Source organism: Cupressus sempervirens, chromosome 9 (genome assembly GCF_028749045.1).
Source record: "Cupressus sempervirens isolate cs-2001-9-10 chromosome 9, ASM2874904v1, whole genome shotgun sequence".
Lineage (NCBI taxonomy): Eukaryota > Viridiplantae > Streptophyta > Pinopsida > Cupressales > Cupressaceae > Cupressus > Cupressus sempervirens.
Window position 1 is genome coordinate 147,091,936 of NC_143126.1, and position 15,426 is coordinate 147,107,361.

The following is a 15,426-nucleotide window of genomic DNA, read 5'->3' on the forward strand; positions in this document are numbered from 1 at the left end:
GTTATGATTTGCATGGTTTCTCCAGTCTTGGTTATCTTCCTGAATGTTCAATTTTGACTACATTGGATTTGAGATTGGTTAGAGATTGTGATCACTGGTTTGTGCTCATGTATGTCATGTGAGAGATGACATGGTTATTTTTTTATCTCTTTCCTTTGTTGGTTGTGGAGAATTTGAGAGACTATTAGAGACTTTTTATGAGAGTTATTCTTGCAGGATATTGGATTATGTATTGTGGATGTCCTTGATACTACATGGATTCACTTCTTTGAGATGTTGTTGAGTGGATTGGTTATAGATTTAACATTATCTTTTGTAGTGGGAGCTTCTTGGTATATATGTGGCAGGTATTGCTCTTGAGGCTTATGATTGCAGGTTATAGATTGGATATGTCAGTGATATGAGATTCACTTGTTATACCTTTGAGGTATGGATAGTTGGATGGGTTTGGCACTTGTTGTGGGTGCTATTTCAGCTATGGATATTTTGACAACTACGGATACTTGTGATTACCTTTGGATCAGGTTTTTGTGCTTGGAATTTCAGTTGGTACAGGATTTTATGATCTTCTAATATGACAGGTTGGGTGGTTTTCTCTTTGGATGGCTTCTATGTATGTCTAGTGGGAGTGGCATAATAGGAGGTGAGATCATTCATGTTTGAGATGCTGGATACTTTGATTTTGTTGCAGGTACCAGGATGGAGCACTCGGTGTATTTTGATCCATGATGGTGGATGTGCTGGGAGGGATTGTTCCCTTGTTCATTTATGTGGCTACGGATTGACCCTATGCAATGTATACAACAAGTGGGAGATTGTTGAGATAATGGGTGTTGCACACATTGCATAATATTTTTATTTTATTATTTTATTTTTTATTATGTAATGTTGTGCCTAGATGGACATGCAACATGTAAAGATTCCCATGGAATATTCTTGATGAGTTGTATTGTAACATTGTGAAAATATTTCATGTAATTATTTAACATTGGGAAAAAGAATTAAATGCCCAATATTAAATGTGGGGTCAGTGGGTTAGGTAGCACATGGTTTTAGCACATGGTTTATGTAATACCACTTAGTGGTTTTGTGGGACTTGCTACTATATAAGCAGCCACAAAGGTAGTTGTTGTAGAGTAAGAGAGAGTGACAAGAAGGAGAAAGACAAGAGTCGAGCAGGACAAGGCTTGACAGGTTAGCCAAGGGAGCATTTGTGAAGGTTGGAAGCATGGCATGGGATGTGTGGATTCATGCTTATTCACATAGTTTGCTCGGTTGTGGCTATGGCCATGAAGGCTTCCATGGTTGTATGGCAATGGTATTTTTGCTGAATAATACATGATGATGGATGCTTTTGGAGGCTGGGTTTTTTCCCTCAATGAGGGTTTCCTAGGGTATATCTTGTGTCACAATTTTGTGGGTATGTTTTCTATTCTCTTGCATGTGGATTTTAATTCCGTGTTTATTTTAGATCTATTATGGGTTATGTGGAAACGGTTATATTCTTTGTTGCCAAGTTTTCTTACAGACTCAACTTCTTTGTGCCATGCACCTTCTACCCAGCTTTATCTCCATTGGAGAATGGTTATGACAAACCTTCTCTTGTCTGCCCATACATTCCATCTTTCATATGCAACAAGATGGATAAGCACCTACAACCAAAACTCATCAACAAAAAAAATACCAGTTCTTCAAGGTCCTGGTGTGGATTGCCTCCCTCGGCACTCTACCCACACACTCAAGATCTTCAAGCTCTGATACCAATTTGATGCAGAGCATCATACAAACTAGATTATCAATAGGATCCTTTATGATCCTTTCAACACCCATTCAATAATATCTTTGAACAAAGGCAACTTATGAGGAAAACCAAACCATTGTTGTCTTCAAGATAGTCTTTAAAGATTGATTTATTTGACCCATAAAATCACAATATCAAATTTTCTAAAAAGAATGAATTTTTCAGCCAACATCAAGAACTACCATTTCCCAAAAGTACAAGTTCTTATGATTCCATTGGGTTCCTCAACCAATAACTATTTCAGACTATCATTTTTCTGTCATAAACCAGATTTAAAACACCAACCCCTTCCTAGGGCATCTCATATCTTCCTCAAAAAAAATATAAATGACACTATACCAAGTTCACATTATCTATTAACGAATCTAGTTTCCAAATATGTAAGTCATTTATTTTTACCATTCACAAATCATTTTCCAAGCTTAAATCATTGTTTGCAACTCCAATGCAGATTGTTAAAAATCAGTTTTCACTCAAATGCCCATAACTTTCACAAATCTTTATAAAAACAACCCAAACCAAAAGGAAATGAAATTTAACTCATGTATCTTTCCAATTAATATTCTTAGAGGTATTTATTCATCAAGATTTGTCCATACCAAATGCTGCAACATGACTATTTCCTGAAATTCTCAAATCTGCAAATACTAACTTTCACCAAAATGTGCATAACTTCTTCATTTCTAGATGAAATAAATTCAAACCAAAACCAAAAGAAATATTATTCACTACTCTATCCAAATATACAAGATTTACATGGTTTCCAAGCTGTATATGGTCGTACAAGACCTGGAACCAACACTAAAACTGAAAACCAATCAAAATAACAACTTAGGATATTACCAAATTTGTTTCAAAATGTATCTCTTCCTTTCATTAATGCTTTGGTTCGACCTTACATCCATTTTTATAGATTTTTTAGTTGGTTATAACTTCCAAACCACCCTTTAAACTAACCCTTCACATTCTTTTGACCCTTTTGCTTTCTTGACAACGTTTTATGCATTTATGCATTTTTTTACATTACAACTTTCATACAAACCCAACCTAGAACAAAATTATGACTCAAATGACTTTAGATAGATGCTAATAGATCCATTCACCAATTAAATAAATATTTTTACATTATTTATCATATTAAGACCTCCTTTGACAATTTATTACAAATGGCTTCTCTAGCTTTTATATCTTTGTCTTCTTGAAATTTAGGTGCCTCTGCACTAGTCTCTAAAAAGATGAAAAGGGCATGCATGTTGATTAGAAACAATTTAATTTTCTAATAGCATTATTATAATTGGTCCATGCATCTCCATATGGATGTGCTTGTATACTTGAAACATTTAAATGTCATGAACTAAGTACTTACGTAAGATTATTATATGAAGCACACACTACTTAAAGTGCAATCAAATTATTTAAACATTATTAAAGTACATCTAATTAGAGGAACTTTCACATAACTCAAATAATATGAATACATAAGAAAAAGAAACTTAAGATGAAACAATGGAGGTAGAGAGAAATGACTACGAAAGAAGTTTTTTATATATATAATGATTATATATTTAATTCCTTGTACATTTCAAAGATGTCCCATTTGAAAGAATAAATTCAAATATAAAAATATATATTTTAAGTAAATATATGTAAATGTACTATGTATCCATTAAGACCTTCATTACACACAATATCATTTTTGTAGTGACATTTAGCTTCATATACTAAACAAGAGACACAAAGTGTCATAGTTCTTGTCAAATGCTTAATAGTTGTAGAGTTGTGATAGTGTGTGTGAATGTGTTAACTGAAATGCTTCTAGTATTACTCTTTAATTTTGTATGTTAAATATTTGATAAGTATGGGATATTTTCCACAAGGAGCCAAATTGTGATATCACTATCTCGATTTAACAAATCTAGAAAAGGAAATTGTGTTATCTTTAAATTTGCTCCATGATAATATATAATAATTTCTTATGAATTTTTGTAGAACATTGTGCAAAAACAATGTGACATTAGTATGTATAGACACAAAATTTTGATATAGACAAGTATATCAAAACATTTATTGATGATTAAATTCTATATGTTAAAACAAATTGAAATGATAAAATGAAACTATTAAAATCTAATGAAAACATTTACTATCTTGTATCTATAAAAGAAAAATAATAATAATTAAAAAACCAATAATTGTTAAAAAAATATTATTAAAAATTACAAAATATAAATATAATTTATATAAAAAACATCTTTAAAAAATTGACATTATCAAATTCAAATTTATAATATAAAAATCATTGAAATCAATTGAATCCTTAATGCATCTACATTATAACTAACTTAAACTAACTTATGTCACATAAAAAATTAATTACGTAAAGAAATGAATAATGATATTGTAAATTTCAAATTATTTTCTAAAGAGGGTTATTCATTTGCCCCACAATGGGACACAGGCACATTATTATTGTTGTTGGCAAAAGATTAAGGAAAAATGTGAAGAATTACATTTTGATTTTTATACAATATAAATATAATATGTACCTCATTTGAAGGATTAAGCAGGTGGCAATTCATTTAATAATTCGAAGGATGAAAATAAATGTGAAAATTAATTTTCTCTTACATCCAATGATATTTTAAATAATTAGTAGTTATTACATTGGAACTATATAACATTTTTGAAACATTCAAAAAATACTTTTATGCTATTGATTGCTTGGCAAGTCAAATTTAAAAAATGGCATCTCAATGATTACGTTAGTTTACCTCCTAGGGAGGCGGGCACTTGAGACTATTGGCACTTGATACAGGTGCATATAAATCCTTTAGACTATTTAACACTTAATATAGGTGCATATAAATTGCCCCGTATCCATTGACCTTAAAGGGGTTGTTATTGAATTTTCATACCTAATCAATTATCTCTTGCACTACGGTATAATTACTAATTTATTATTTTTAAACTACCCAAACAATCTAATCATTATTAAAATAATATTCTTGAACTATAAAATGATAAAAACATCATATTGTATCTCTCTAAAAGCTAGCTTCCTATATCCGCTTTCTCCAGTGTAACCTCAACAGCTTGAACTTTAAGATAAGTAGTTGAGCTTCTTTGGAACAGCCACTCATTCTTCGTATTACAAATCACCATTTTTGAAGAATGTATGCAGGATGAGATGTCAAGGAGTTTTATTAAAAGACTGCGTTTGGAGGAGAACGATGCTTTCAAGCTTGGAGTTTACATCTCTAATTTGAGTGATACAAATCCAGCCAGTCCAGATTGGGTTCTTCCTCCTCCACAATCTGAATTTTAAGATTAGTCCTAGAGCTCCTTTTGAACAGCCACTCATTCCTCTTATCACAAATTACCCTTTTAAGGGATGGCAGTTCGGCTACTGCTTCAAGAGTTTACTTCAATTCACCGCGTCCCTGCTTTGTCACCTTCAAACCCATGCACGATGAGATGTCCAGGCATTCCAATTTTCTTAGACCGGAGATTGAAGGAGGCAGAGATTCCACATCTAGAGATTCACACAATCTTATTTCCTTAACTGATTCAAGCTTATCTATCTCATCAGGTAGCTTTGCAAGGCGATGGCAATGAGTTACTGACAATGTTTTCAGGGAAACTGAAGAACAGAGTCCTGCTGGCAACTCTTCAAGATCAATGCAGTAGTCCACATTCATTTCTGAAAGCACAGGAAAGTTGAAAATTGTATGCTTGCCAAGCCCTGCACATAAAAGCAGAGACATTTTCTCCAAACTCTTCAAACCTTTGCAGTCCTCATTTAGAGGAGGAACTATCAGCCTTTCAAGATACAAAGATTTAAGCTGAGTAGGTCCTTGGAAACCACCCAGTCCACAAAGCTTGGCTGGTTTTGAATTATCATTATGGATTATCAGAACTTTGAGCCTTTTCATGGTGTCCAAGAATGTAGGAATGCAATATTTAGTTGCACTGAAATATAAAACCAAAGCTTCTGCCACAGGAAAATCCATTATTGGCCATTGTGTGTCTTTCATTGTCTCTGTAAATTCTCAACAATGATGGAAGTCAATTATATGGACAGAGTTCCTTGTTGAGCTCTTTTTGTTGTAACCATTTCTGTCTTAATACATTTTTACCCCTCTTTTTCTAATTATATGCTATAAAGAATTTTGTTTTAAAAAATCTAGACGATAATTTAAAATATATTGAGAATCACAATAATAAAGATTCGATGTAGCAGTTACCTGTGTGAATAGAAACAATCTGACCTCTAAACATATGGCCTCCTTCTATTTGCCACTCTTGGGAGAGTTGAGATTGCCTTTGAGGCATAAAGAGCCTAGTAAAATGAACCTCATAGTCCTGTTCCACCATAAATAGGGCCAATTCTCTCAATACATCATGTTGGGAAACACAATATCCATCCATGCACTCATCTATAGTCCATCAATTATTAGGAAATGTGTGGAATTAATTTGTAACTAATAGTATTTTAATGGAGTCATCAACTACTATTGTAGTCCTACTGCAAATGTGGACGATACAAAATTAGTTTAGGAACTAATTTTCTCCCATGTAAAAGACTTTAGACAATCTTATTCCCTGCCTCTTAATGTTCGTCTCAATCATGCCCAACATATCTCCTAACTTCAAAAATTTAGCCTCAAGCATAGTCTTAGTAAATATGGTAGTTTTTTGAGGTTCACTTAAGCAAAGTTGGAGGTTAACAATATTTTCTTTAACAAGATCCTTGATATAGTGAACATCAATCTCAATGTGCTTTGTTTTAGCATGGAAAACAAGATTATTTGCAACATGTATAACACTTTGATTGTCACAATACAAAGTAGTAGTAAAACTTTGTACAAAGCCAAGCTCAAATAAAAGATGTTGAATTCAAACTGCCTCTTCCTGCTTCCTTTGCTAATCTATATTCTTCTTCACATGAAGATAGTGATGTAGTTTCTTTTTCTTTGCTGCTTCATATAAGTGGACTTGATCCAAATTGAAAAACATAGCCTCTAGTAGATTTTTTGTCATCAATATCGCCACCCCATTCTAAATGTGTAATGCAAATCAAAGAAGTTGAGGCCTTGAAGCTATAATGTATTCCATAGTAAATGATTCCATGAATATATCGCAAAATCCTCTTTGAACAATGACTTTCTTTAGGTTCCTGCATAAATATAGATACCATTTTTATAGCAAAACAAATATATGGTCTAGAATGAGTTAGATATATCAAGCTACCAATAAATTGTCTATATAATGTAGGATCTACTTTCTCCGACGTACATTCCTTAGTAAGCTTAACTTCAAATTAGAAAGGAGTAGGAGATGGCTTACATTCTTGTATTTTAAATTTCTCTAAAAGATCCAAAGCATTTTTTTTAAGAGACAAATAACCCATCATTAAGCCTACTAACTTGTAAGCCAAGAAAATAACTTAGTTCACCCAAATCACTCATACAAAAAGTTCCTTGGAGATTTGATTTTAAGTCATTGATTAGCCCAATATTTGGTCCAACTATGAGTAGATCAAAAATGTAAAATGAGACAATAATAATTTAATTTTGTACTTTCTTCACATAGAGATTTGGGTCTGATTTACATTTTTTAAATCCATGAAGTTGAAAATAACTATCGATCTTCTCATTCCATGCTCTTGGTGTTTTCTTAAGTCCATAAAGTGACTTATTTAATCTGGAAACATGATTAGGATGTTGTTGATCTACAAAACCTAGGGGTTGATCCATATATATTTCTTCACAAGTCTCCATTTAAAAAAAAATCATTTTTGACATCCATTTGATAAACATGCCACCCAAAGATATATTCACCCTAATTGTATTCATTTTAATGATAATACCAAATTTTTCTTCGTAATCAACACCCTCTTTTTTATTATATCTTTTAAAAATCGATCTAGCCTTGAATTTTTCGATATCACCATTTGATTTAAATCTTGTTTCATAAACCCACTTGCAACCAATAACGTTCTTACCTCTTGGTTGGGATACAAGTTCCCATGTTTTATTTTCCATTAATGCATTATATTCTTCCTTCATGGCTTGCTCACATTCTTTCTTTCCTCTAAATTCTCCATATGATTTTGGATCATTTACTTCTAATTCTTTGGCCATGAGAGCACTACCACTCCTCCCTTAGATCTTTGAGCCTTGCCCATATAGTTATTCAATACTCCTTGTCTTTTGTCTAGCTGCAAAAACATCTTCTTCATCATCACTCCCTATAGATAATGGTTGATCACAAGCATTAGTTGTTTCATTAGTATCAATAATGCATTCTTCATAGGATTCATCAATATAGTCTTCATTTCTTTCTATTATTTGAGAAGGATTTATTATTGTGAAAGGAGAGGAGGTGGTGGTAAATTGTGAATGCTTGTCAAAATTTAGATCTCTACTAAAAAATACCTTGTTTGTTGTCAAACCATATAATAAATAAACCTTTGATTCTTTAGTATAACCCATAAACAAACACTTGTGACTCTTTGCTTCCAACTTTTTCCTTTTTTCATTAGGAATATGCGTCCAAGAAATACACCCTAATATTTTAAAATAACCAATGTGAGACTTTCTACTACTCCAAGCTTCTTTAGGGGTGATATTCATGAGGGCTTTGGTGGGGATTCTATTCACAATATATATGCAGCATAGAAAATAGCAAAACCCCAAAATTTATTATATAAAATTTTAAAGTGCAACATAGAATGAGCCATTTCTAAAAGAGATCTATTCATTATTTCAGCCACCCCATTTTGTTGAGGACTATAAGGAGCCAGGATCTTTGTACTTTAATGCCACAACTTTCACAAAATGACTCAAATGCATAGTTACAATATTCACCCCAATTATCCCTTCTTAAGATTTTAATCATTTCCCCACTATAATTCTCAAAAAAATCCTTAAAATTTTCAAAAACCTCAAGTACTTCATTCTTCTTTCAATGAAATAAACCCATACTCTCCTGCTACAATCATCAGTAAAAGTGAGAAGATACATGGCACCTAAAGTGAAGGATAGCCTAGTTCACATAACTCACTATGAATGAGTTTTAATGAGTGATTAGTTCTCCATGCTTTACCTAAGTCAAAAGGATCTATGTGATGTTTACTTAGCACACATCCTTTACAAATTCCTTAGGATGGTGAAATTTGTGTTAGTCCTCTAACCACATCAATTTTAACCATATCTTATAATTTCCTATGATTTATATGTTCAAGTCTAGCATACCAAATTTTTGACATATAATCAACTTGAGAAATATATGAATGAAAGTGTGTAAATTCATCATCAACAAATTCCACAAATTTAAACAGACCCTCTTCAAGATCAACTATACTGATAACAATTATATTTCTTAGGTCCTTTTTATCTCTAATAATTACTTGATCAGTAGTAACAAAAAACTCATATATAGCTTGAACTATTTTTGTATAATGAAATAAGATTCACCCCTAATCCTTCAAGCAATAAAATATTTTTCAAAGACTCATTTGTTACATTAACAGTTCCCGTCCCTAGAACCGAAAGTTTCATTTTATTTCCAATAGTAATTTCTTGATTTGAATTATTCCCTTTATGAAAATCAATAAATCAAGATATATCTCAAGTCATGTATAATGATACCCCTATATCTAAAATCCACTCTTTAATAGAATCTAATGAAAAAAAACCCCAGTAACATTACATTTAATTTTAGGTGTAGCAATTACCTTCTTGTTCTCTCTTGCCTTTTTTCGAAGATGGCTAAAAAGCTATGTCTTTCCTTCTTTTCATCATTTATCCTTTCTTGTTTGGGTTTGAAGTGTATCCTTTAATTGTCCTTTCTTTTCAAACAAAATATCTTTATGTGATTTTCACCACAACAATACCTACAAATAATGGGTTTTCTTCCAGCCTGTATTTCTGCACTATCATTTCTAGGAAAATCATTAGAAACTTATTGTTTTTAAATTTTCTATATCCTTTCCAATTCTTCTTTCCATCATTTTTGTTCTTTCCATCATTTCTGCATACTTTAATTTTAGCTGCATATGCATGATTTTTCTTAATATATCATTCTTTAATAAGTTAATCATCATCTAAAATAGACTTACAAAATTGATCAAATGTTTGTTGCGGAGCATTAGGATTCAGTTGAATATTCCTTTTCCTTGATCCCTTAAATACCTTATATGACCAAGGGGAGCTTGCTTTCAACCATTGCAGTCAACTAGAAGTCTTTTTTTGCATACTCACTACCTATTTTCTGAAATTGAGAATTTAAAAAAGTAACTTCATTGAAATAATCAATAATTTTTTCAAAATAAGATGGACCTAAGTTCGCCAATATTTCTTCTATACTAAATGTGCTAGCAATATCTGCATCTTTTTCTAAATTATCCCACAACTCTATAGGATCATCAAAATCAACAAACCTTCTATTAAGATTGAGGCTTAAAGCTTTACCAATAATACCTCTAGCTTGCTCCAACTTGCTCTTCCATAATTCTTTTTCTCTATCAGTTTGAGGTTCTTTAATATCCCTACTCATAATCCTCTATAAAGCCTTTTCCCTTAACACATTATTGACTCCAATATTCCAATCTACAAAACCACTTCCATCAAATAGAGGCCATGCCTCATTTGTAAAGCCCATGTTAGCCACAAAAGAAAATTCAAACAAATATTACTCCAACAATATAGAAGCCCTATAAACAAATAACTTGAGAAATCTATTTCTAGTTAAACAAGTTTCTAATACCATGTCAAAAAATGAAATATAAAATAATATTTCACAGCAACATAAGAGAAGATATTTCTAGAAAAGATTGGAGTAAAAACTTTTTTTATTAAAAAGTGTGAGGAATTACAATGCCTCTATTTATAGAGGGCATTTACAACTTCTACAATTTTAAGTGACAAGACTAAATTAAATTTTATACTGAGTGACTCTACACATGGATGATTGCATGAGAAGATGGAGATATAGTCCACCAATTTATTAGGAAATGTGTGGAATTAGATTGGAACTATTGAAGTTGATGAAAGATCAACCCCATAGCTTGCAAGAATCAACTGCATGCAAACATTTGTCACTAAAAGGAGAGCAGCAAAAGCTATGGAGGCTGGAATTTTTAGATCCATAGATGAGACATTCTTCATGTACAAAAAAGCAAATTGTAATTATATTGACTGAATGAATGAGTTATTACAAAGAGATCAATCCTTATAAAGGAGATCAAAACCCTAAAAGGTAAAATCTAGGTTGCATGATAATAATTAATAAAAGAATGAATTATTATATGCCCAAAGTTTAGCTTAAGTAAACTAGAGATAATAAGTGACTTAATAATTAAATCAATATGATTTAAGTGATGAGAAAATATTTTATTACTCTAAAACCCCCTACAAGATAAACTTAGGGAGTACCTAAAAACCTAGAAACTACTACTAAAAGTAAGTTTGGGTCTTGACAACAAGGCCTGATGAGGTACCGAAGCACAACCAAATCTCTAAAAGGAAAAGAAATAGACAAAAATTCATGGGAAAAACCCTACTATAAAAAGAGATGAAAATAATGCTGAAAAGAACTAGTGAAGGACTAAAGAAGCCTCCAAACTAGGGAATGCCCCAAAAGATAGGAACAAAAGATGATCATGAAGAATAGCACTAGAGCATGTAGAAGCTACAAAGCTCTATCAAAAGTAACTATTGATCTGAAGAACCTCCACTAAAATAGAACTTGACCAAGTAGAGAAGAAAATAATCTATGTGAGTGCTCTCATGAGAAGACATGACTTGAATTGGGAGGCAAACAATTAAACTCAAAGATACAAATGGCTTAAAAAACCAAAGCCTGAAGAAATGATCAATATTCAAACAAGGAAGATTGCATCCATAGTAGGAACAAAAAGAAGAGTGTCTATATGGTAAAGGATCCATCTGACCGAAATTCATAGGTACCCAGTAGCTACATTTGCCTAGTACATAGTAAAAAAACTAAATACATAGCTCACTCCATCAAACTAAGCAAGCATAAGAACCAATAGATAGACCCCCCCTAATGCAAAAAATGGTGAGGTGATAGATAGATGGAAAAGTAGGCCAAAATAATTGCATGTCAAGGAACCATGATCAAGATGCACAAAAGAGTACATATGTGTGTATTGATGTGTTCAATATTAGATACATCATGAGGCTAATTTCATAGAAGGGACAATCACTCAACAAAGGAAAATGACAAACAAAGGAAAAGCATCAACCCCTATGGTACTTTAATTAGAGTAGTGCATGTACAATAAGGCACAAGATATAAAGAATCCAAAGAATACAATAATTTTAATGGGATTCCTTAGAAGACACTACTCAGATCAGAAGGCAAAATAAGGAAAAACAATTTAAACAATTTTTTTGATGGATTATGACACTTTATCTCAATGTGTTTGCAAGAATGCATACGATAGATGTCTACAAAGACCATAAGAGACATAAGGATGATACAATAAATAGTATGGCCCATGATGAATCATTAGAAGCAATAAAATTGATCCCTAGCCTTGAAACAACCAAGATATCTATTAGAATGCAAAAATGCAAAAGACTGAATAGAATATGCCTAGAGCATAATGTATAAAAACAACTAGTATCATTGGAGAGAGCTCAAAAAGACCTTTTGAATGTTATAAATAATTCTCAAATCTGAGTCGAATGGTCAAGATATGTCTCCAGGAGTGTAAAAAAGAACCCCTAACTTTTATAGCAAAAAATTCCATAAAAAAGCTTCAAAATTGAAAAAAAAACCTATACTGCTTTGACAGACTCAGAACCAACTTTTCGTTGATATCTTGTTTGTAGAAAATGAAGTCTATATGCCGATATGAACAAAAAATGAAAGGTAGGTACAAACAAAGCCTAAAGAAAAACTAAAATTTTGATGCAATACTGACGTCAGCAAGTGACTAGCATAATTTTAACAATCAAATGGTCGTCAAGGAAAAAAAAGTGACCTCTACTAGAAAAAATATTTGGTCGCCAAAAACAAAACAAAGATGTTATAAAAATTGTTGTAGATAAAAGAGCTGGTACCTGAGAAACAAATCTAGTAGCCATGAAAAAATTTCCACATGTGCCAATAAATGTGATGGAAAAATATAATTCCATGGATGCCTGAAATTAATTTTCTTTAGTAAAATCATGTGGTGGGGAGACAGAATAAACTTCTAGTGGCCATTGGATTGCATGCGGGAAGTTTTTCAAATACCCCTTCAAAGGTTGAAGACCACCCCACATGTACTGAAGAAAAATATCACTCCTTCCCCAAACTTTGGGTCCAAGGTGGAGTCAAAGACTAGAATTTATGGGCCCAAAGGAAGGCTTTGGAGTGCATGTAGCATGCAAAAAAAAAATCATGTGACTATAGACATGCACATGGAAAAAGTGAAATCAATGAGAAAATAAACTACCAAAAAAACACCCAAAAAATGTCATGCATGTACAGAGTCTTTGCTTTTGGAAAAAGCCCAACTAGTAGGTGAATTTTCTTATGTTCATAAAGGATCCAAACCATCGATGGATACTCCAGAAATAAGCCACCAAGAACACACAAACCACTACCAAAAAGCTCCATCAATATCAAAAACTAAGTGAAAAAGGCTAAATCTATGAGCCAAAAGAAATAAGGTAGAGTGGGAAGCTTGGCAAAATGACCAAAAGAATGTCGATGTAGGTGCAAATAATCTCTATTGTGGTCTTAATTAATGGAGGATGGAGATAGGATCTGATGTAGGTCATATCTATCAGAGCTGCACATTAAACGACATATGTGGGAAGAACCCAATCACAACTTCATGGGTTGATAATGGAGCAAACTCCAATTAAGAAAAACAAACTCTAATCACTCCAAAAACATGCATAGTTCCCAAGCAAGTGGTCCCCTCCACCGAAAAGAGAGTTGGAAAAGACATAGAACAAGTTGGGAAAAAGTCAACATGCATTGATAAATGCACTTAATGTGCTAATCTATATGTGAAACAATGGAAGTCACCATATCTAGAGGAAAAAGCCAATCAAAATGAAAAAGAAGCCTAGAGTAGAAGTGGAGAGAACCTACATGGAGCATAGGGCGTTAAAAATGGCCACATGGTGACTCCACTACAACAAACAAGGGCCACCAAAAAATGCATGCATGGCCAAAAAATGTGGGCCAATCTCCCAAAACATATGGAGTACAATCATGAACCGACCATGCTCAAATATTGGAATCTGCTCCCAAAATATGTGAGGATCTAAGCACCGTTCATTGAATGAATGAAAGATTTTTAATGATGTCCACAAGGCCATAAGTGTAAGGGACCCACATAGAACTCCTAGTCATTCTAATGCAATTTCTCTATCCTATCTCTTTTGTTGTGAATCTGCAAAAGTAAAATGCCCCCCTTGAAGTGTCTTGGTCCTTCGAAAAGGTCTTTTATGTTGTTCACTTTTAACATTTCTTTGTGTTGGCTACAAATGCCCTCGTATGTCATACAATCCTTTAGAATGTACCACTCTATTTCCACAACACCTTCATTGCAAAATCTACCACAGTCACCACATTTTTTGATAGACTTACAATTCAAATCCCAAAAAACCTTCCATCATGTGTTTTTATTAAAAATGTTTTACAAAAACCATAAAAGTTTTTGCAAAATTTGTCTTTTATAACTTTTTGAATAAAATGAAAAATCATTGCCTCAATCTTTGAGCCACGGTTGAACAACTTTAGGCTAAAAATGTTTTGCCTTAGATTTCAATGGCATCCAAATTGGACATATTTTATATGGAAATAGGGGTTTTTGAGTGCTTTGAGCTCAACAGTGATGTTTTTTTGGGCTCAAAGTGCTCCAAAAAATTGGTCCTCCCCAAATCCAATTCAAAATCCTTTGAAAGCTAGAAATCTGGAAATTGATGCCAAATCTCTCACAAACAAAATAGGGGCATGAAGATCTGGAGCTTTGATACCATGTTGAAGTTGATGAAAGATCAACCCCATAGCTCCCAAGAATCACCTAGATGCAAAGACTTATCACAAAAAGAAAGAAGCAAAACTATGGAGGATGGAATTCGTAGATCCACAAATGACACATTCTTCATGTGCAAAAAGAAAAATTACAATTATATGGATGAATTATTACAAAGAGATCAAACCTTATAAAGGAGATCAACACCCTAAAAGGGAAAACCTAGGTTGCATGATAATAATTAATAAAAGAATTAATGATTGTATGCCCAAATTTTAGCTTAAGTAAACTAGAGATATGGACAATAAAGAACTCGTTTAGGTTTAGGAACTAATTTTCTCCCATCTAGAAGACTCTAGACATTCTTATTCTTCCTAATACTATTTTCTTCATAGACACAAAAGAAGTTAACAATCATGGTGGAAAAGGCACCAAACCTTACTAGAGTATAGTTAGAAATAGGCAAGGAAAATAACATATCTATAATTTATTTGAAAGATCCAGCCCCCTGCAATAACATCTCTTTAATGGCATATTAATCTATTCTCAATTTGTAATTTTGAGCATTTCTTCTCTTAGAAATCATAACAGCTTACTTAGATCCTTCTAAACACAGTAT

At 32.7% G+C, this 15,426-nt stretch overlaps 1 pseudogene; it reads right to left on the minus strand.

The window, feature by feature from the left end:
* Window positions 1-5,058: 5,058 nt before the first annotated feature.
* The window catches only part of LOC149537943 (putative disease resistance protein At5g47280), a 176,057-nt pseudogene continuing 165,689 nt past the window's right edge, over window positions 5,059-15,426 (minus strand).